Source organism: Galleria mellonella, unplaced genomic scaffold (assembly GCF_026898425.1).
Source record: "Galleria mellonella isolate WM207_F2 unplaced genomic scaffold, CSIRO_AGI_GalMel_v1 utg146, whole genome shotgun sequence".
NCBI classification, from domain to species: domain Eukaryota; kingdom Metazoa; phylum Arthropoda; class Insecta; order Lepidoptera; family Pyralidae; genus Galleria; species Galleria mellonella.
This window is the reverse complement of record NW_026441999.1, coordinates 4,619,146-4,642,423: the sequence shown is the minus strand read 5'-3', so window position 1 is coordinate 4,642,423 and position 23,278 is coordinate 4,619,146. Positions and strand designations below refer to the sequence as shown.

The 23,278-nt window shown below is 33.6% G+C and overlaps 1 protein-coding gene across 4 annotated transcripts in view; it reads left to right on the top strand.

The window, feature by feature from the left end:
* Positions 1-23,278, top strand: part of LOC113515807 (irregular chiasm C-roughest protein-like) — a 98,066-nt gene that overhangs the window by 17,885 nt on the left and 56,903 nt on the right. The window contains exon 1 of one of the 4 annotated variants that reach the window (XM_052891932.1): positions 22,288-22,489. The exons of 1 other annotated variant lie outside the window; for it this stretch is intronic. The gene's annotated coding sequence lies outside the window, so the exon portion shown is untranslated. Of the gene's footprint in view, positions 1-22,287; positions 22,490-22,512; positions 22,671-23,278 lie in introns of those variants that run through there. 2 more of the 4 variants (XM_052891929.1, XM_052891931.1) reach the window with 2 other exon arrangements.

The window sequence follows — 23,278 nt, the reverse complement described above, 5'->3', positions numbered from 1 at the left end:
ATGCAACTGCACAATCAATTAATCATCTAATCTAAACATGAATTTAAAAATATAGTATTTAGTTTAGGCAAAATGCTTTCAGAATATATGTTCATACATAAATATATATATATATATATATATATATACATATATATATATATATATATATATATATATATATATATATATAGTAGGTTCACTACTGTCGAAAATATTGCGTACACAGCAAAACGCGTTCAAATTAAAATCTCCTTGCTTCAAAGTTGGTAAAAGTCTTCCGTAATACACAGACAGACGGTAAATTCACTAAGATTTCTTTTCAACCATTTAACTAAAGAATGCCGCAAAAAAGAATTGAGATTTTTGATATCGCTAAATCTGCCATAAATCTTGAGCAATATACGAAAAATACGTCCAAATTTTCGCCCCTACCAATCACGGCAAATTGCTTATTTTTCCACCGAGCCTTGTTAGCCGCGAAGTTATTTTATGCCGGTGTAAAAACGAAATGGGAGCGGGCAGCGTTTGTAATGCAATTTGCATAGATACGCGGTGCCACCGGGGTTTCAAGAAAAACACGGGCCTTGTGACACACGGGTGCTTAATTGTGCGAGCTTGTTCAGGTTATAAATTGTCTAATGAATTAAATCTTTAGGGATCAGAGGCAATGTATATATGTATTTGTCAATGTTTTTGTCAATATTGAAATGGTAATGCATAAATTTTATGTAACTACACCAGCTAATTATAAATATGAAATTTACGAGGGTTAAGGAAAAGAGACAAATTATAAGAACTATTGAGGACAGAAGGGAAAAAGTGTCGGGACACTTAATACGATACGACGAACTTATGAATATTATAATAGAAAGTAAGATAGAAGGAAGGAGGGGAAGAGGGATACGAAGGCACAGTTACATCACGTATATTAAGGAAGGAGTTGGTGTCGTGTCGTATCACGAGGTGAAGAGACTCGCTGAAAATCGTAGTGAGTGGCAAGAGCTCCACTGACAAGAGCACAGCTCTTAAAAAGGATAGATAGATAGATAGATAGAGATAGACTCGTAGATATTCAGTTTATTCATATACTATCTATGTATTGACAGACTATCTCTCTACAAACATTACACCAAAACCTTTCAACTAATTTATTTTTATATAACTGAAAAAAAAAAAAAATGTGCTCCCAAAAAAGCGACATCAACTAAGAAACGACGAGATATTTTGTAAATAACTTATATTGTAAATATTTGGATTTTTATTACAGAATAGTGTGTTTATCATGTCGATTTCTAACTGTGACTGTCAACCCTTCTGCCATGCGTGGTAACTGTTGGCAAAACTCACCTTACAAAGGGAGGCCTATTCAGCAGTAGATGATATGCATAAAAAATAACAGAAATGGTCGGTTTGGAAGTTTTTTGACTCTCTCTAGATATTTATCTATAACTAAAACTAAGATAGTATAAGAGATGTTAGGTTGACTGGAAGAGGTCTCTTTTAGAGATAAGTTCATCCTTATTTATATTGTTTCTAATTGTTTTTATTACTGTATGTTTTTGTGCAATAAAGAATCTCACTACATAGTATAAAACACAGTCGCTTCTCGTATGTCTGTCCCTATGTATCTTTAAAACTACGCAACGGATTTTGATGCGGTTTTTTTAATAGATAGAGTGATTCAAGAGGAAGGTATATATTTATAATACATGTATAATATAGTAGAGAAACACTGATAATTTTAGAGGTTTCTAATGTGATGTGATGTAATGTGCACCCGGGCGATACCGGGGCGGGTCGCTAGTATAGTAATAAATATTAGGTATAAATATTTGTGCGTGCGAGTTTGCAACCGTATATTGTAAGTAACATGACACGTTATTCTACCCTCGTATTCTCATACGACGTGTAAAATGCAACAAACTTTACATTCGTTGTATGTATTATACACTTTAAATAGTTTTTTATACATATCTAAAAAATGAGTAAGAACATTGGGCGAACATTGAGTTTATGTCGTGATGTCGTAAGAAGCGACTAAGGGAGGGCGAGGGATGGGCAGCAGTGTACCTCTTAAAACATCACCAAAGCCTAACCGAGCGTTGTCAACCTACCAACCAGGGGGGAAAGGGATTGTTAGTAGTGGAGACTGAGAATCCCATTGCTAGCAACATACCCAACCAGGTCGACCTCCTCGCGGTTCCCCCTGGAAACTATCATGGTTAATTCCTGACGAATTCATCATGATGGGCCAACTGGCTTGTTTTCATTCTCATCTATAACCCTTCACTGGTGCTCCGCCAGCGTATCCTATTAGCGCAGGCGGGGTTACCATTTCATTTTCACTCATCAAAAAAAAAAACCCACCTACCAAGCGTGGAAACTACGGGTAAAGCCCCCCTTATGGGGAAGGACTATGTTTAATAGACTGTTAAGTACTGGTATGATGGAAATATCGTAGTAGATATCTTACTTTTTTTTTAATTAATTTTCCCAATTGAAAATAAGCATAGTTTAAAATCTTACACAACATCTGTATTATTTGGCGCGACCTATAACGCTCTCAATATAAAATCTCTCATTATACACCAGTTACTATTTGGAAGAGGCCTCGAAACATGTTCTTTAATAGAATTTCAAACAGTTTCATGTAATGGCAGCAATTATTTTACCTCTTAGTAGAATCCAATAATCAATATAATATTCTTATAATGATCATATTATAATACAGCAGGTGTTTTATGATTGGTAGCTCTCTTAGGAATTAATTGTGTTGAAATTTCTCGGAAAGTATAGAGGTATTTTATAGACGATACTTTTTAGATTCTTTCCTATTTTCTTTTAACGCTGAATGGAGGTTGGATCTAGTTTTTATCTTTAAGTATTTTTGTGTCTACGTTTAATATATTTTTCTTTAATCATCGCTCTTTCGATACTTGAGCTGTTTAGTATATCCAAGTATTAATAGTAATTAAAGTAATAAAAAGCATTGTTTTATTATTTATTTACTTATTCATTAGTACAAATATGTGTACATGGTGGACTTAATGCTAAAAGCATTCTCTCCTAGTTAACCATAAGGAAGTGTCAGAATACCTACTCGAATGCGGTGCTAGTAATTATTGATATACATACATACTAAAATTATATATGTAAACGAATAAATATATATAAATAACAAGTATACTTACACATATATGACATATACTATATTATACACGAAATTGAGAATAATATAATATACTTACTGTTCGGATAAAGTAAAAAAGTGAGTATGAACGTTTTTTTTTTAAAGACGGTTTAGTCGGTAGTCTCTTAATGGTATCAGGAAGCGCGTTCCACAGTCGTGAAGAATGTAGGAGAAAAGAATTCAAAGCGAAATTAGACCAGTCTTATATCACAGCCTAATCAATAGATTTCAAAAGATATTTATAAAGGTATTTAATTCGATGTTTTGTTGGTCTATGTTACGCGATATACCATAAATAATGATTTTTTTTTATCTTCATTTTTTTTTAAGAATTTAATTTAATTTTGTAAAAGAAATATGAACATACCCACCATTGAACATTTATCTCTTTCATATTTAACCATAAAGTTTGATTCTATGCCATTTGCATCTGTAAATAATCCTGCAACAATTGAGCTCATCACTCCATCTTAAGGGGGTCGTTTCTTGCTACGCTTATTTGTACGGGATCTACTATCAAAATTCGAATATACTTTTATTGTTTCCGATAATTATTTAAACTTTATCTAAAAGTTGCTTTCAGGGTGAATAGTCGAGTACAATTTTTTAAACGAATATAAAAATTTAAACTTCATTAGACGCAACCATTACCAGCGTGTACGTTTCAACATCATCATCATCATCATTTTATGCGTAATTGAAATAATTGGCGTGAGTAAAAAATGAGATAATCATATGACTGTTTACTAGGCTCGGGCCGTGTGAAGTAATTGCAAATTGTAACAGCTTATTGTGCTACTGTGGTAACTCGATTGCAAATATGATTAATTTTTTATGCAACTTAAAATGGCGACCGAGTTAACGGCGTATCTGATGGAAAATGGTAACTTTTTTATACGACTTAGAATGGCAAAAAAGCTGATGGCCCACCTGATGGAAAGTGGTAACCGTCGCCTTTAGACATGATCAGTACCATGGACATAACAGAGTATACTGTTTCGCCCATGACATCCCCCATGCGTTGCCATTCCTGAGGACTCAGGTGTTATTCCTCTGTACCCAGTAAATTCATGCCATATCCCACCCTTCAAACCGAAACACAGTCATGCAAACACAGCTACTTCACGGTTGAAACACGAATAGGACAGAGGTACCCAAACAATCGACTTTTGTACAAAGTCTCCCTCTGGTAACTGTCATCTATAGACATAAGTATGGAAATAACACGATACAGAGTATTACTTTCCCATCATCAGACCGTAGTCATATCAGTCGTTAATTGTCCACTGCTGGACATAGATGGTCCCTTGAGAGTTGTTGCCAGTATTTGTTACGCTTCGCCGGCAGATTGGTGAGTGCAAATAGGCTTTGGCGACTTATTTTCTAAAACACCGCCATATTCCTGAAGAGTAAGATGTTTTTTTTTAAACGGTGCACATAAAATACTAATAGCACAGGTAATATAATATTATACTAGCTAATAGTATGTAAATAATAATAATAATAACCTCGCCTACGGGGAATGTGAGGAATGATAGATAAGGATGACAGCAGCTCAGTTAGCTCATCGTGATAAATCTTACAAGAATTAACTACAATGGTTTCCCGGGAAAACCGCGTGAAGATCGACCTAAAAGGCTAATTGCCAGCATAGGGACTATTAGAAACCGTTGTTGACAATCCCTTTCCCTCCAGACTAAGATATTGTGACTATCTTCTCTGTAATTTCTCTGCTATATCCGACCCTTCAATGGCAGTCTATATGGGAGGCCTATGTCCAACAATGAACGAATAATGATTGAAATAATGATGGTGACGATCTTACCCTTTCAACTGAAACATAGTCATTTAAGCTCAGCTGATTATCAGCAGAAATACGACTAGGATAAAGATACCTATATAAATAGACGATTTTCTTACAAACTCTTCATTTATTAATTAATTAATTTAATTCTTTATTGCACCAGAAACATAAAAATAAACAATGACATATAAACAATTCAAGTGAAATACCGTACCATAAAGCACAAATTAAAATATATACATAAAGGTACAAAAGGCGGTCCTATCGCTACGGCAATCTCTTACAAACAACCTTTGGTTAAAAGAGAATATTTATTCGATTTTATTCCGACTTCACTGTACGTACTTTGTCGAATTTGTATCGAGAGTTTGTAGTATCGATGTTTTATTATGTGCATATAACAGTCGTCGGTCTACTTAAGAGCATACTGTTAATCCAGATTAATATGCATCGGTCTTGTTGTCTTAAACAGCGTGTCAGTGACTTGTTACCAACAGGTTTATCGAATACAGACTACTGTTATAAATGTCGGAATTTTTGTTTTAAATATTGTGCCCATATTAATTTTTAATGGTCGATTGTAAATAAACGAATCGTGCTATTAACGTCTCGTTTGTTGATAAATGGTAATCGGAGTTTAGAAATAATATTAACACGAATATTTTAAATACACAATCAGGACTTAACGCGATGAAAAGTTTTTACAGGTAAATAGTACCTAAATACTTGCTTCTTATTACTTATTTAGTGTGAGGGTAGCCGAAGAAACTGCGCGAGCTGTAACACGCCGCTCACTTCAGTCCTGTCGTGACCATGACGTGGTGCAATCCACGTCGAAACGTCGACAATAAAGAATCAGGTATATAGGTACTATTTACCTGTAAAGACTTTTCCATCGGGTTAAGAATCGATGGTATATTTAAAATATGTGTAAACAACGCATAAGTTAAAATTGACATGAATATTACTATAATGATCACAGCCATTTTTTGTCCATTGCTAAATATAAGCCTCTTCCATAGACAAGGAATTGAACGGTTCTGAACCACTGTTGGTAACACTAAATTTAATATTAAACTATGGCAACTCTAAAATTGCCTTCGCTCTCTTCCGTTGCAACAATCGTCCAATTTACACACACACAACTACTTTCAAAACCCCCCAGTGGGAGACCTATGTTCAGCAATGGACAGCTAATGGCTGTGTTTCGGTTTGAAGGGTGGGATATGGCGTGAATTTACAGAGTACAGAGGAATAACACCTGAGTCCTCACGAATGGTAACGCATAGGGGGTATCATGGGCGAAACAGTATAATCTGTTATGTCCATGGTACTGCTTATGTCTATAGGCGATGGTTACCACTTTCCCTCAGGTGGGCCGTCAGCTTGTTTGTCATTCGAAGTCGTATAAAAAAAAGGAAAACAACATAAATAGATTAATACTAGATTATTACGACAAGTATATATAAAAAAAATCCCTTAAAAAATTGTCTGTTTAGGAACTTATTCATAGAATATTCCCATTTCTCGTAACTATAGACTTGCACAGTGTCTACAACAAAGACACATTATTAAGCTTCCACATTCGAGCTATTACAAATGAACATTTACATAGAAACAGAGGATATCCTATCCTATTTCTGTTTCCGTACATTTACCCTCGGTCCTTCCGTCCGTATGTCATCGCCCGCCTTCAAAACGACTTTGATAATTATAACCAACTGCCGACTGAACTAAATTGAATTGTGAATTAGAATTATTAGAGTGATATACATTATTATAATCATGATCATCATCATTTCAGCCATTATCCGTCCACTGCTGGACATAAGCCTCCCCCTATAGACTGCCATAAAGAATGGTCCTTAGCCACCTGCATCCACTGACTCCCTGCAATGCATTTCAGGTCATCACTTGATCTAGTGGGGTGTTGCCCTACATTGCGTTTGGTCGTACGCGGTCGCCATTTAAGAACCTTTCTTCACCATCGGTTGTCGGTCACACATTATTATAATTATGTACTATTTATTACATATAAATTATGTTTTCTTTCCTTCTAAATATATATTTACTTTTCAATAACGTGTATACCTTTTTTCTATGTATCAATCACTAAAGACCTTTTAGGTTGAGTTACAACAAAAAAAGGATCGGAAACCGTAAACTGTACTATCTAAGTAATCTGATCTCCCTATTTGGAACAAGTATCGATTTGGTATCGATAATAAATATCGACTAACGTGATAACATATTGTCGGGATCGATAACGAATAATTTATTGAACACTAAAGTGAAGTATATAAAATAAAACCATCTGTTTCAACTGTTCCATGAAAAGTTACTATCATAATTTGTTTGGATGTTTGTTACTTAATTACGCTTGAACGGCTGAATCGATATGAATGAAATTTGATTTGAAGAAAGATAGTTTTCTGGGTTAAAACACAGAATACATTCTATTCCACTTCAATGAAAATTAAAATAAAAAAAAACTGGCGGTCTTAAAGCATTACACATTTGTAATATCTACTTACATTTACCCGCGACTTTGTCCTTGTGACAAACGCTCACTGATCTGTCCTGATCAGAAACTACCTAAAAAGTAAACTATGCCCTTCTACATTTTAAATACTACATATATTAAATTTTGTATAACTGCTAACTTTGTACTCAAGAACTGCATGATCCTATCCCCCTCTTCACCCTTCGGTATCATACGGTCAGATGGGATAGAGTTTTTATCCTTACGCCGTAGACATACCATTTATAGGTTCGAAGTACTTTGTCTTCCTTCATCATGCATACGGCCAAGAAGTGGAACTCTTGCTCCTTGTGTTTTTCCATTAAATATAATCTGGATTAATTTAAGGCAAATGTGAGTAGGCTATTGAGCCCGCAAACTCCATCTTAGACCACATTATCGATTATTAATGCTGTAAATCTTTATTATTTTTTATTATTATTATTTCAGCCGTTAATTGACCACTGTTGAACATAAGCCTTACCAATAAGGGGAGTTTTGCCAGTACTTTCCACGCTTGGTGGATAGGTTGGCAATCGAAGGTAAGCTTTTCGTGATATTTTAATAGGGACGCTGCTGCCTAACTATTGACCTTTAAGTTCCCTTAGTATGACTTTCACGGGAAAGGAAGGAGTGGCCCATTCTATGCCGGGACCATACGACGATGAGTGGCGATACAATTTTTTTATACAACTTAGAATGGCAAACAAGCTGACGGCCCACCTGATGGAAAGTGGTAACCGTCGCCTATAGACGTGAGCAGTACCATGGACATAACAGAGTATACTGTTTCGCCCATAATAATTTACTTACTAATTTTTCACTCATTACGTTCATAACTTAAACCAAGCAGTAAATACAAAATACAGTTTATTTGCCGTCACACGGTAAACGTCGCATGTCTTACGAGGCTACCGTTGCTAACACTTGACAGTGGATTGAGTAAATTGCCCTGCCATTTACTAAATCGCAATATTAGAAAGAATTTAGAAACATGACTGGAAAAATATGATTGCAGTTTTTATGTGTGATTATTTTTAACTTCATAGTTATTATTTCGAAGCTTACTACTATTAGAAAGTTTGTATGTTTGGTACTATTTACCGCGAAAACTACTGAACTGATTTGAATGAAATTTGGTACACGGACAGGTTATATCCTAACAGGATATAATAGGATATATTTTATATATTGACTAGCTTTTACCCGTGACTTCGTCCCCGTGACCGGGATATGTTCATTGGCCGGGATAAACAGTAGTCTATATCCTTCTCCGTCCTATATAGTACATATATACTAAATTTTATAGCGATTGATTAAGACATTAACGTGCTATAAAGTAACAAACAAAATAACTCACATTTACAATATTAGTAATGATTGACGTGGACGAAGCCGTTGGAAACAACTAGTATCGTTTTAAAACGTACAATACTTAACTGAGGTTACCAATCCGCCTGCCAAGCGTAGCAACTATTGGCAAAACCCTTCAAGCGGGAGGCTTATGTTCAGCAGTGGAACTATCCACTGCTGAACAAGGCTGGTATGATGATGATGATGATGATGATATCAGTGTAGAAATATCGGTATATAAAGTGGTCAAGTGTGATCAGTATGGTATTTTTATGACATTTACAATGGCAAAGTTGGCGGTGTTCCTGATGGAAAGTGGCGACTGCCGCCTATAGGCATGACGGCACTATGACACGGACATACATTGCAATGCTCATTATACTTAATCATGCGTTACCATTCCAGAAAACTATGGCTATATTGGCTTCAATTTTTTTTAATTTCACTGTCTGAATCAATAGTTTATATCTATTTAAAACCGAAATATAGTCATACAAGCATTCTTGCTTTATGGCGGAAATACGAGTGGGACAGCGGTACCCAAGCAGATGAGCTGAAAAGCATAAATATATCTGCATATTTTTATTATATTTATACATCTAACGGGATACCAACAAAGGATAATAGGAAAAGATGTAAGCAAATCAGTTGGACCATTGTGATAAATTGGATTGATCGATTGGAGGTAATTTTAAAAGGGTATGTTGCTAATAATGGGCTTCTAATCTCGTGTTATTAAAATTCGTCATCACTATCGGAAATTAATTGAAAATTTAAAATGACACACAAACTTTTTGGTGTAAGTTAAATTCGAACCCACGATCTTTGAAAATGTATAAGTCGCAGTAGCATGCCACTGGGTCATGACACTCAGCTCTGTTATTCAAATTAAATAATAATATCAGAATTATACAAGAACAGCTTCCACGAACATTAACGTCACAGTATGACGCGCACCCAAGACAAATCTGTAGCAATTAGACAGCGCTCCGTGTTCCCTACAGACGGACAGACTGATGATAACACATTACCGTGTAGTATTAAATACTCGACGTGCGGCCGTAAATAAATGAAAGTATGACATTTATATAGATATGTTTTATTACATGAACTTTAAACATGTAGAATATTGTTCCGCAAAAACAGGCAACTTCAATAAAGAGCACACATATACACACGCACGGAAAATCACACGCACACGCACACAAACACACATACACACTCAATTCGATAAATAAAATGAGACGGAATATTACATATACACTTTACATTGTAAATATTTGAATTTAGAACGCGGAATTGCAGATTCACTTAATTTTACTTCATAACATATAGTTTTGTAGCAAAAATCAAAAGAAAAAATAGGAAATAGGCAGCTTCGATTTTCATAAATAACTGTAGAAAAATACTGAAAGTGCAAACCTCTTGTTTAGAAGTTGCTTAAAAATAATAAATTTATAGACATTATCTTAGTTTACAGACAATCAGAATCTGGAAAGTAGCATTAAAAAAAAATTAAAGTATGTATATCAATTGTCTAATATACATAATACAAGCTCCGCTTAATTCGAGACTAGATGGGCGTTATGTAAAATAACTAGGGGTATTTATTATTATTATTAACTAGCGACCCATTCCGGCTACGCATCGTTTATTTTAAAATACACACAACCCATGTTAATGTGACTTCTATAGGTAAAATAATTTATAAAATCGGTGAAGTATTTATTGAGCTTACGTATAAAAAAAAATTGTCCTCTTTACAATATTATTTTTATTTTTAATATATATATAAAAGTGATAAAACTTTCATATTTCTCCAAACAAATTACTGCTCAGTTTGTTCCCACTTATCAGGCTATTTCTCTGCTCAATTCTCTGATTGCTCAGCAGCCAGATATTGATATATTTAATGACAAAATAAATATATTTTTAAAATGTTGTACAAAATTTGTAAGTTTGTAAAATAAACCTATGGCTCACTACACGTTTTGGGAGACTGTAAGTGTGGTGAGTAAGTTTCAAATAAAAATAAATAAATAAATAAATAAAATACGCCGTCTAAATGAATTCACTCAACTGTTGCGACATTAAATCTATCATTCCACAATCTATCTTAAATCTAAGTCATTAACTATTAAATTTAATCAGATTTTAAACACAAATTGATACTTACTATATTATAAATCTTGATGATATATCTGATATAAATAATGGACTAGTATATGTCCTGTCAAGATGACTAATTGTTCACAAAGTCAATACAGCGTAAGACCGCTTGTATTTTTTTCAATTCAAATCACACAACGTTATTTAATTAGTCAGTTAATACGTCAAACTGGCTAACGATGACAATCCCGTTATTCTTGCGGTAGGATTCTGTCAATTGTAAGGGTCACGATTTGATGATGAAATGAGAAAAACGGTGAAGGCGTCCACGCGAGTAATACAGTGTTAACAAGTCGGAATCAAAATTGATAGAATATTTTTTAAAATAAAAAAAAATAATGTAATTTTAGACTCTAACGAAACAAGTTATTAAATGCCTTAATTTTTTAAATTCAAGGAGGGTAGATCAAAATTTTTGACCTTCTTTGACTCACATTTCTTTAGGAAAAAATGTACAGTGGTAGATTTTTTTTTTAAATCTGTACTAATAATTTTACCCAAGTTTACCCATATTTTTCTATTATTTTTCACGTTGTGTTATACCTTATATATATACATACATGCATAAAAGTATAGTTTTATAAAATATTTTATATTTTTGCTTAAGCTATTAAAAACTATATCTGTATTTTTAACATTAAGACGAGAGTTATTTAAATATTTGACAATCACTTTTATTAGCTTTTACTGTTAATAAAAGTATTGTAGAAAAAAAATTATACCCAAAGGTCAGTTACCTTATTTTTCTCGAGCACAAAATATGTTTCTGAATATTGCATCACTGAGAATTCCATTTAAACCAAATAAAATAGGATTTATTTTGTTTACAGTCCAGATAAGATTAATATAGTTGTTATATTGATATCATATCGTTTACTATCCTATTTTCAATCTACTGTTGACTTTAACAAGCTATAATCAACATAAATTATATGCTAATTAATTTAATAAGTGAAAAGCGGAAGCGGGAGCGGATTGATGTGTTTCTTTGGAACAAAATAACTATATTTTAGATTTTTGATAAGTTCCTATTTTAAATAATTTATTATATGCATAACTATGCTTAATTATTAATATTTGGTTCGTAACACCATTGATTCAAAAGGAAATACCATTTCACAAATTTCAAGTTCAAAACAAGTTTTTTTATTTGTTAAAGATAGCGGATGTGGATAATTATTTTCACGTTTAATTTTCAAACGATTCTTATCTTTTTAATTTATAGTATTAAAGTCATTAAAAAATATACTTTGTCTTTGTATTGTATTGTAAACAAATTTAATGAAATAGAAAAAAAAACATACGTCTTCTTTTTTTATTTACGATATTTATTTATAATTATACCATTTTATTTATTGTAATTTTTTATGATAATTATACCATTTGTTTCTCGATTAAAAAATAAAATATTTTCCAAACGCTGTTAATTCGTCAAAAAAGTCACACCTTAATCCTTTCAAATGTACAAAGTTACATAAATTATAACTGGTTCAGTGTCCAATTAGATTTAATTAATCTACGTTGTCACCTTATCACCGTAAAGAAATCTCAGTTAAAATGGTTACCTATCAAGTTACCACCGTCAAGTTATTCACAGCTTCCAATAAGAAATAGGCATGGAAATTATTGATACTTTTAACTGAACATCATTTAAAATAGATTATTTTCCATTTATAACTGTGATTTTTAATGTGAAATTATTTCACGATTGCTATTTTTTGCTACTGAAGTTGGAGTATGAATTATAACTAGTGTGTTTAGTCTTTATTTACGTGCTCTTTATTAAGATTTAATTTAATTTTGGTGTATTTATTAACCGAGAGCCGACCATAAATTACGATACGGTGATGTTCATGATGCTGGTTATTACATTAGCTGTACCGTCATCTTGTTTGCTATTTCATATAGCAGTTTATACAGAAGTAGCAAGTGTGATATAAAATTTCACATATCTCTTGTAAAATATCCCACTCTTAATCTGGGATCGTATGTTTAAAAATAGATTGTCTTAATTGTAATCAATTATGTTTAATTTCTACATACTTAACTTGTTTTCAAGTTCGTAATTGAACCGCTTTTCAAAGTTAAGCTACGCTTTGATCTTCGCTGAATTATTCAAATTGTCATTTGATAGACTTAAATTTATTGTGATTGCCGTACTCACGTTCGCATTATTAATAATCTTTGTTGTTTTATGAAACTAGCTAAAACTCGCGGGTTTGTATGTGTAAATTTAGACGTATTAATTGTGTTATAATGAGATAATGGTCGAGTCTCATAAAATTTATTTAGACTTATCAAATGTTAATAATTTTTAATCGCAATCGAGAAATAAACATCTTCGCAAAGTTCTACATTTATACTAATATTATAATCAGGAAAGATTTGTTTGTTTGTTTATAATGTATAAACTCAGAAACTACTCAACCAAAATTAAAAATGCTTTTATTTATGGAAAGCTATATTATAAGCGAGTAATATAGGATATATTATTCTCGAAAATTCTTTTTATGCATGCGAAGCCGGGCCAGAACGCAAGTTAAGCTATAAAGAATATCAAAATGCAACAATAAATACAATGAATCGAAAAATACATTGAAAATTTATTAGTGTACTTTCAAAGGAGTTTTAGTAAGTTATGTAAATTAATGACTAGCGATCCGACCTGACATCGCATGCATAGATTAATTTTTGAAAATAATATGCAGCCTATGTTACTTGGTGATGATGTAGCTAGATATACATATGTGAAAAAAAAAAATTAAAATCGGTTTAATAGTTTATAAGTTTATCCATTACAAAGAAACAAACAAATCTTTACTTTTTATAATATTAATATAGATATAGACAATGTAATTTTAAATAGCCAATAACTTCATATATTTGTTGGGAGCTTATTTTTATTTTAAAATAAATACTTGATTAAATATTCCACAAAAACTGGATGAAACTGATTCGACCAAAATTAATCAGCGAATTCGGTTCAACAATATATCGAGTAACACACAAACAAGAAATACGTGTACAGTCTAACCAAAAAATATCTTGCATTTAAAATTCTACAGTACACGGTAGTAAATTATAATATAACTTATTAATTTCATTTCATAATAATTAACATAAATGCTAATTAGACTGTCAACGCTAGGGCATGATTTATAGCCGTGATTTTGTACATGTTTAATGTTATATTTTTATAGCAGTTATTTATTAATGTTCCCATTACAAGTTACTAGTTTTTACCCGCGACTTTGTACGCGTAATGGGTACCAAAAGAAACCACAGGAATGGTAATTGGAAATATATGTATATTAATAGAAGGAATTTAGAAGGTCAGAACTGTAAAGAGAAGCCAAAAGGAAACAATGGAGATGCGTGCCAATTTCGAATTTGTTAAATAATAAGCTGGCGTGCTCACCCTACCACTCGGGGGATGCGCCGGTATATTAGCACATCCCCTAGGGGGGCTAAATGTCCTGCCTTTTCATTCTCACCTATCATCCCTCACTGATTACTCATATCTTTTCCCGTGAGTGTTGTAAGAAACGACTAAGGAAACTTAATAATACTCGTAATAATATTTATTTAAATAGACTACATAAGGTCCATTTTGTTAGTTATAAATTGTCTTAATCTATGTTACCACTCTTGCATTGATAACTTGTCCCACCCAATATTTTAGGATGGGACAGTCCATTTTATCAGCAATTGTCTTCAATTAATGATCGAAGGATGGGCAGTAGCGTCCTTCTTAAACATCACCAATGTGTAAGTGCAGTTGCCAACCTGCCTGTCAAGCATGGCAATTACTGGCAACACCCCCTAATAAGGGGAGCTCTATATTCAGCAGTAAATAGTTAATGGCTGATATGACGATGTTGATGACCCCTTACTGATGCCCGCGAACGTATACAATTAGCGCGGGTAGGGTTATCATTCCATTGCTATGCATTAAAAATAAAACTCATGATAGCGACATCTATTAGTACCTATGCGTAACTTTTATGAATAGCATGTTAATTATTTTGCAAATGTAAACAATAAATTCCTGCTCACAAAATAATTATTGAATACACAATAAATAAAATCGGATCGCTGAACACTGGGCCGTCAAAAGTAGCTTGTAAATCCCAATGTAACTGAATTAAACGCTTAAACAAAATTGCATTCAAAATGGATAACTAAAACATGTGCTTTAGCTATGCTTCGTTTAGTGTAGATCGAATTTGAACTCTAAAAATAATACAGTAACGGGGATTTTAGTTTATAACTACAATATTAGGTTAAAATCGTATTGTGTTGATAATAAAGCACATTTTCGTTTGTACAGCCCAGTGGTGCTCCGTCGAGACAGCGTGTAAAAAAATGCATACGATTGCACTGCGGACAAATTTAGCGAGAGGCGGGGAAAGCGTACAAAAGAACGCTCAGCTCAGACGCTGGCACCCCTTTTTTCAAGGTAAATTTTCCGGATGCGTCAAGAATTAAAAAAGGGTGTGTTTTTACGAGGATTTTAGGTGGCTACGTGTTTTAACGAGATGAATTTTTATAGTGGAAGTGAAATTTTTAAATGCTCGCATTCAATGAACCGTGACGACGGTCTAGTCTCCGTGGCGCGGTGGTAGGCACGGTACTTTGTGAACGATGACCCGAGATCGAAATCTGGTCGGGCAAATTTGGAAAATTTACTTTTCTGAACTGACTCGTGTGACCCCAGATATGGTTCTTGGTTTCTCATAAGGCATCGTGAGTTATGCGCTAATATTTCTTTCCTAGGAAATAAATCTACGAGTATTAATAGACACCGACCCCCTTCTTCTGAGGGGGGAATGGATTACAATGCCTACCAGTCCCATTGTTAGCAATGTACTATATCAGGTCGATCTCCACGTGGTCTCCCCTGGAAACCACTGTGCTGAATTCCAGATGTATTCATCATGATGGGCCAACTGGCCTGCTGTTTCATTCTTAGCTATCATCCCTCACTGATGCCCCGCCAGTGTATACCGTTAAAGCAGACGGGGATACCATTCCATTATCATCCATTAAAAAAAGACATCTTTTTTCATAAAAATATCAAGCATTTTAAGAACATATTTTAATTATTGAAATGTTTTGTCTTTTTCTTGTGCGCTAATTTTTCTATTTGCAAGACAGTGATAAATTTTTTTTTTTTTTTTTTTTTACAACACAGGGGGCAAACGAGCATGCGGCTCACCTGATGGTAAGTGACTACCGCCGCCCATGATCACCCACAACACCTACGGCATTGCAGGTGTGCTGCCGGCCTTTTAAAAAGGAATATGCTCTTTTCTTGAAGGTTATGTTGTTCCCTAATTGTTCAATATATATATTTTAGGTAGGCAGGTAGATTTGGTTTATACGGCGATTTAGTTTTTATGAATAAAGAGGTTCGTTATCATGAGCATGAGATAACACTAGACGGCGGCGTCAAGCGTTATCCTGCATTTGAGGTCGTCACTCCAGGTCGTCTAATGGGAGTTGCCCTACACTGAGTTTGCCCGTACAGTGTCGCCACTAAAGAACCTTTCTTACCCATCGATTGTCGGTTCTTCGGACTATGTAACCAGCCCATTGTCACAATTACGTTGTTGCTATATCCTTGTCGTATCCATATTTCATATATTCACAATTCTGCATTCTAAATTCAAATATTTTAGATAAACATATTGTGTCTATGAATCATATCGGAGAGCGTAATATTTATTTTAAAATTAGAATAGTGAATAATCTGTAGTTAGTGTCGTGATTGAAGTTGCTGCTTTTTTTGCACAGCAAATTCTATTTTCATTTCATAAATTTATATTTCATAAAAAAGTAGATTTTTAAATCCGATTGTAATTTTTTTTATATTTGTTAATTCATAACTCCGTTATTCATTATTCCAATTTGGAAAATGATTTTTTATCTCGAATAATATTTTTAGATTAGTTCCATGGAAATTTTATCTAAATCTAATTAGTATTTTAGTTTTTAAATAAAAATAAGCAGGTTTTTGACACGATTGAAGTTGGACTTTTATGGAGAACACAATTTTATTACGAAGATAAAGATAAAGATTTTGTAAATGTAAATCAACATATTATAATTGTAAAAAAGAATAAATAAAATCGACTTAAAATTGTCTTAGGTATTGGGTAATATATACGAGTATACATACACAAAATACACCCAAATTGAAAACCTCTTTGTTTTATAAGTCGCTTAAAAATAATAGTACAAAAGAGGTTAAATATTGTAAAGCTCAGTTGTAAACGATTTATGGGTGTTAGAGTAAGACAGAAGTACGTACGAAAGAGATGCGAAAGTCGGGATGGCTTTTTGTCCATTTTGCGTCTTCCGCTCAAGACTATGGCGGGCGGGCGGATACAAACTGAAATATAAACTGAATTCTAAAAATATACATCAGATATGCAAGAAATGTCAATTAGTCGCGACGGGATTTAAAAAAAGGTTACAAACAAACACTTTTAGTTAAAAATACATAAGACTTACCAGAGGGAGACTTTGTACAAAAGTCGTTTGCTTGGGCACCTCTGTCTCATTCGTGTTTTTACTGTGAAGCACTTGTGTTTGCATAACTGTAATTCGGTTTTTAGGGTGGGATATGGGAGTGAATTCACAGGGTATAGATTAATAACACCTAAGTCCTCAGGAATAGCAACGCATCCCCATGCGTACCCATGATACCCCCCGGTATCATGGGCGAAATAGTATACTATGTTATGTCCATGGTACTGCTCATGTCTATAGGTGACGGTTACCACTTTCCATTAAGTGGGCCGTCAGCTTGTTTGCCATTTCTATGTCGCATAAAAAGAAATTCTAAACTTTGCTTCTTAACAACTGTTACAAATTTTCAGTATATGTGGTATTAGTGCTAATCATATATATGTATGTATAGAGATAGCTAATAACGTGCTACGCTTAATGCTTATGTAGGAACGAATTGACCTTTTCGCATACACACACCAGCTACTTTCCACGAAGGTCGTCTGAGAAGCTTCATAACATTTCTAAAATGCCTGCCATTTCTGTGAAAGTGTGCTTAAACCGGTTTCTATACAAAATTTACAAAACACGGGGAATCCCATACCACCGATGAATTCAAAATTCTACACTAGATTTATCTTATATATAAAATTCTCGTGTCACGGTGTTTGTTACCAAACTCCTCCGAAACGGCTTTACCGATTTTTATGAAATTTTGTGTGCATATCGGGTAGGTCTGAGAATCGGCCAACATCTATTTTTCATACCCCTCAATGATAAGGGTGACCCTCCCAAAAATTTTTTTTTTATTTTTTGACAAATTTATCCATTTTTATTTTATTATGATTTAGCATTAAAAAATACATACAACCTCAAATTTTACAATCAACTCCTGTTTTTTAATCGCGATTTTTATATTTCGCAATGTATATGGTAAAACAACGTTTGCCGAGTCAGCTAGTTTATTTATAAGATAGTAAATATATGTAATTGTAATGAGAAATGATACAAAAGGCGGCCTTATCGCTAAGATTAGTAGATTCTATTTTAAAATGAATTAAAAACAGTATTCCATATTTAAATTCTGAAATTGTTCTAATACCGAGTTTAGTGATTGACGTAATAGCGTTCGAAACATTTGTCGATATTTATAGTTAAGTCAAATTCGATATTAATATCTTTCCGAACTTAGACGCTCGTACTTAAAAACATTATTAAAGTAGATTACATTTTGGAAATATAATGGAAAATCCTGTTAATAAGAATTTTCTAGGGATAATGTATATCGATATCGAGTTGTAGATTAATACCAATGCTATCTAATCCCTAGATTACAGGAATGTGTCAAGTTGACAGCTGTCATACGACTGATGAGCGGCGACATCCGGCCTCCGTACAAAATGCCCAATATTATCCATCTCCTGTATTGAAATATCTATGAGAAAGACAGTTTAAAAATTAATTCGCAATAGGATTTTTTATTTATCTAAACTTTATTGACCAATATAATGTAGTACCTTTCCTTATAGCAGTCTGTGGGGAAGGCCTATGGTCAGCAGTGGACAAGTGTGGTACAAAAGGTGGACTTAATACTAGGCCAGTGGTGCCCGACTTGAATAGACCCAAGATCTACTGTTTACTGACGAAACCTTGTTCAATCTACCAATAACGTACTTCTTGAAATCTAATGAAACAACAGTTCAGTACACAATTATGTAGTATTTTTTATTTTATTAAGAGTGAAAATATATAACTAAAAATTATTATTAGTAACTACTTATTTATGTTAGTGTGAGCATTGCGTCTGAGCATCTTCCGCTAGATTAGCAAAATATTATATTTTTTGCCTTGGCACGATCGACTGGATTAATAGTTGATTGAACGGTTGACCTCCTACTATAGGAATTCTCTACCAGTCAACCAGTCTAGTCTAGTCCCATTGATTCATAACTCAGTGTTATATTAGATTTTATATGTAAATTTACATAGATGCCTTCTTATTTTTATTATCGATTCTTAAAATAATATTTTTTAATTTCCTTTTCATACTTAAAGATAATTTTTTATGAAAAGTATTATTTTTAAAATGAAATTCATTCTTGTGTCTAATATAAAAACGATGGAAACAATGTTGTATTCTAAATTTGGTCAACATTAATTTTAAATATTATACTTATTTTTCTTTCTGAGAAAATATTAAGGAAAAAATTTCAATGCGTACCTAAAATTGGAATTTAATATCTGTGGAGCTATTATTAATAATAGCAGGATATATAATTTACACATTTATTTAAAAACGATATTACGAGATAATATAATGTGCACACAATTGAAAGTACTTATAATACGTTCTTGTATATACAAGAATATATTTTATTTTTTTCATTTCTAATATGAAATTGAACAAATTTACTTTTACAATAGGGAATCTAAAAATATTAACATTTTTCAACAAACACAATGAAAAAAAATGCAAATACCTTGCTTTGAAATTTTCTTTTTCTACTATCAAAGAACTTAAATTTCATTGTGTTTTCATATTTTATACTGGCATCTTCTAAAAGAGTGGCATTAAATGTTTGTGTGGCACCAAAAACACATGGATTGAAAAATAACAAAAAAGAAAAAATATACAGACGCAGTGCGTTATTGTAGCTCAAAATTTTGTGACAACTTCACTAACGTTTACCTGCGACTTTGTCCGCGTGATTGGGATCAGTGGGCATACTGATCTGGAGAAAAAGTATAGTACATCCTTTTCTATTCCAAAAAAAATAAATAAATTGATTAGTTAAAATGCTAAAAGGTAACAGACAAACAAACTCACTTTCAATTCTTATCTTACTTATATAATAAAATTCTAATTAGACGATATCTCTGCATGGGAGATGTATAAGAAAAAATGATACCCTGCTATCTGTAAAACTAATAGATGCCAAAACATATGGGAGATATTTAAGAAAAATATATTTTTTCTTAAATATCTCCCATGTACATACATGTACAAAGGTTACCTGGAAGACGTCGTTCTTAGTGATAAGGCCGCCTTTATTTTTTTAGTATAATATATTTTTGTAATTATTTGTATTTATAATAATTTTACTATTGTAATCTTACGGAGGAAACAATAAAGAGTATCTATCTGTATATCTATAGACAATGTCTAGTTACAATTTTAAGAGAAGTAATATTATAAGAGAAGATTAGTAAGATTTCTTGATCCATGGAACACTTCTTAAAACAATATTAGGAGGCGAACCGTGAAGTAGTTGTGTTTGCATGGCTGTGTTTCGGTTTAAAGGGTGGGTTAGGGCGTGAATTTACAGGGTACAGAGGAATAACACCTGAGTCCTCAGGAATGGCAACACATGGGGGGGTATCATGGGCGAAACAGTGTACTCTGTTATGTCCATGATAGGTACTGCTCATGTCTATAGACGACGGTTACCACTTTCCATCAGGTGGGCTGTCAACTTGTTTGCCATTCTAAGTTGTATAAAAAAAGGCTAATGATGTCTATGCCATCCAGGATAGGATATAACATGTGTGTTCCCATATTATTAATAACAATGACAATTGATGAGTCAAGCGTATATTAAAATTTAACCACATGCTGGGTCGCCATTAACGATACCATTATAAAACTATAATGAAGATGTATGTATATTGTATATGTATGTATGTAATTGATTTCTCAACAATACGTGTACATCCCACGTGGATTCTTGCAACAAAACTGTGAGGGGGGGGGGGGGAAGGGATTGTTAGTAATGCGAGTATGCCAGCGGTTCCATTTCCAACAATATATCCTGTCAGGTCGATCTCCACGTGGTCCCCCTGGAAACTATTGTACTGAATTCCAGGTGTTTTCATCACGGTGGGCTAACTGACATGCCTTTCTCATCCTCACATGTCATCCTTCACTGGTGCCCCGCCTGAGTATACCGTTAACGCAAGCGTGGTACAATACCATTATCATCCATTAAAAAAAGACAAAATTGTGCGCGTTATCACAAACCACATAACATGTTCTATTAAATTTTTCATGCAACTCCGAATGACAAAGGACTGAGGACCTATGTGATGGAAAATGGTAACTGTCACCTATCGGTAGCAGCATGGACATCATTGTATAAACTGTGACGCCCATAATACCGGTCATGTGTTATCATCATTTTTTATCATCATACCATCGCCAGGAATTTCATCCTTACACGCTTGAACCTAAATGTGCGATTTTAAAGGAATTTTCTCTCGCGAACGCTCCGATTGTGGAGTTAGCTTCCTACCGTGGTTTTCCCTAGACTAACCAGTGAGAGATGATAGGTAAGGATAGAAGCAGATCAACTGGCTTATGAATTCAACAAAAATTAACCATGCCGGTTTCCAGCGAGAACCGTGTGGAGATCGGCCTGATAGAGTACATTGCTAAATAGTTTAACCATTACTGACAGACAATCCCTTTCCCCCCTGTATGCTTTGTTATGTGGTCTTTTTAAATAGAATATTTATATCAGTATATATTCAGAGCATGCAAGATCAACAGGCAAATCTAAACATGTGGTACTTCAATTCAAATGACTAATAATTATGGAATTCCCAATCCTGTACTTGATATCGTATGGTTACTCTAACGTGACTCATCCTCATGAGAACTAAAAGCATAGTGTACAAGTCTGATCTTGTTCTCCCATGTACCGGATACAACCACGTGTTACCCTCTTTTAGTGGCCAGCATATGAGAATTTTCAATAAGGGGGCGTATTCTAAAAATAAGAGATACTCAACTCTGTACGCGCCCAGTGTGTTCGCTGCCCACCGACGCGAAAGCGCGCGCCGCGCACTTCGAAAAACCAAATCCGGCCCCCATTGTTCGAAAATGGCCGAAAGTGTTTGAATTTCGAATTACGGAGTGTTTATTTTTTTATGGATTTTTTTCGGTCTCGACAACATTGTGGTGAGTGATCCGCTTCAAAAATATTGTGCCAGTTTTTAGGATGTTTTTTTATAGATTTTAAATACCCATTGACGGCCCACTGATGGGCCTGGACCGCTTTCAAGTAGGGCATGATATTAGACTATATTACTTCAAAAGCAGGACGATTTGGTCTAATTCGAATAGAACTGAATCAAATATTGTAAGTACTATTTGCGTCCATAGTTATAAAAAATAATATTCTTCATTATTTCCTTTAAATGATTACAAGACCATATTTATATACTTGTTGAATTATATCAGATTACAAATGTGTAAGCAAAAATAGGTACGAGGACAAACAATATCACTCTTAAGGACCAAGCTATTAACTTATTTAGATTCTTGTAATAATTGGGTACTATCACAAATGAAGTTCATTCATTCATACCTACTGAGTTTCAACTAGATGACGCACATCACCTAAAATTATGAAATCGAACGCAACCTATTTCGATTTTCTCATTTCCTTTTTAAATGTTATCACGTTCTATAAATAAAATATATATTAAAACTAAAATGGGCTAAAATATTGTGCGTAGATAAAAAAAAACTTTTGAACTGAAGAATTAAATTTTGGGTAATCAACAATATGAATTGACGCAATCGAATTGGGATCAAATTGATATATCATCTAATAGACTTCAAATGTCACCAGGGTGACTGACACAATTGAATTGGATGAGCGCAATTAAATAAGTTTCAGATGTCACCAAAGTAACTTTTGACGCAGTCGATTTGGGATCAAATAGAAATCATATCGAATAAACA